This window comes from Terrapene carolina, unplaced genomic scaffold (genome assembly GCF_002925995.2).
Source record: "Terrapene carolina triunguis isolate 2854851 unplaced genomic scaffold, T_m_triunguis-2.0 Scaffold139, whole genome shotgun sequence".
In the NCBI taxonomy this organism is placed as follows: Eukaryota; Metazoa; Chordata; order Testudines; family Emydidae; genus Terrapene; species Terrapene triunguis.
Window position 1 is genome coordinate 4,042,081 of NW_020664490.1, and position 1,660 is coordinate 4,043,740.

Here is a 1,660-nt window from a genome sequence, read left to right on the forward strand (position 1 = left end):
GGCAGGGGCCATGGGGAAGAGGCGAAGCAGGGGCTGGAGCAGCATGTAGCTGTGCAGGGTACCAGGAATCCAAGAGTACTCTTAGACGACAGACTGAATTGGCCTATTGTGGACATTGCACTGTGGCTGCAAACTCTTCAGAATACTCTTCTCTGCCCACCAGTATCACCACCATTTTGCTCACAGTTGGCTGAAGCTGAACCCTTTCATCTATCAGCGGATCTCATCCAAACACTGTGTGATCTTGGTGGCAGTGGTGTGGATCATATGTGGTGAAGGATAGGTAGGGCTGTGTACTACCTACCTATTGCTGGCACTCGCATCCATGTTGTCTGACTGATTTTTACCTAGTCGTTGCATGTAGATGTCTAAAAGGTCTGGAAAGAGAATTGACGCTTGTGGGACTCCCCAAATGAGGGGTCTAGAGGTAGAGGTGCAGCCAGTTTCCCATCACATGGGTATGTCCCTGTAGGAAGGACTCAAACCATTTTAGTGCATTACTTTGGACCCCTACCACCTGTCTCAGGTGATATGGCAGTATTTAATGGTCAACAGCATTGAATGCTACAGAGAGGAATAAGAGAATGAGAATGGACATCTGGTCTCTATCCTTGACAGGAGGAGATCATCAGTCTGTACCACTAAAGCTGTTTTGGTTCTGTACCCTGGCCTGAATCCAGATAGTGCTGGGTCTAGAATGTTAGCTTCAGTTAGATGGGCCTATATGGCTCAGTTATATACCAACGTACCAAAAGGCTATGGGCCAATGTGGCATTCAGCTGGACAAAATGTAGATGTCCTTATATTATTGCCACTGTAGATGTTGGAGGGAGACTTTAGGGTTCTTCTATAATCAAACTGCAGCAGATAATTCTCCCTTGTAATTATTGGATGTCCCAATTTAGTGCTTAAAACCTTCAGGTTACATTTCACTGGTGGTATCCTAAACAAACTTATGTAGTCTCTCACTTGCAGCTTGAGGAAAATATTCTGGCAATATACAAATCCCCTGCCTCTTCACATTCTCCTTCAAGCAGCAGATACTAGAATTCTATTTTAGAAAGACTAAAGGTCTGTAGGAGTAAATATTCAGGTTTTTATAATCTTACCCAATCATCTTGCAGAGAGTTCACATAGGCGATGTTAATATGAATGCTGCACTTTGTAACTGAGTTCACAACTTTTAAAATCTGTTAGAATGTCTATCACTACATGCGCACACACATTGCTGAATATGAACACAGAGTAGTAATTCTGAAAGTAAAAATTTGATCTGAAAATCTTTTAGGTTTTTCATCTCCATAAAACTATTTGTAAACTATTTCCTAGTTCTGCCACTAGATCAGGGGTGGGAAAACGATGGCCAACGGGCAGGATCCAGCCCGCGGGATTGCCACCGCCATGGGGCTAAGGCAGGGTCCCTGCCTGCCCTGGCCCTGCGCCGCTCCCAGAAGTGGCCAGCACAACATCCCTGTGGCCCTTGGGGGGTGGGGGAAGGGGCCAAGGGCTTCGTGCGCTGCCCTCACCTGCAGGCACTGCCCCCTGCAGTTCCCATTGGCAGCAGTTCCCCAGTCGCAGCCAAATTGGAGCTTTGGGGGAGGTACCCGCAGGCGAGGGCCCTCTGCCCTCCCCTCCTCCAGGGGCTGCAGAGACATGGTGC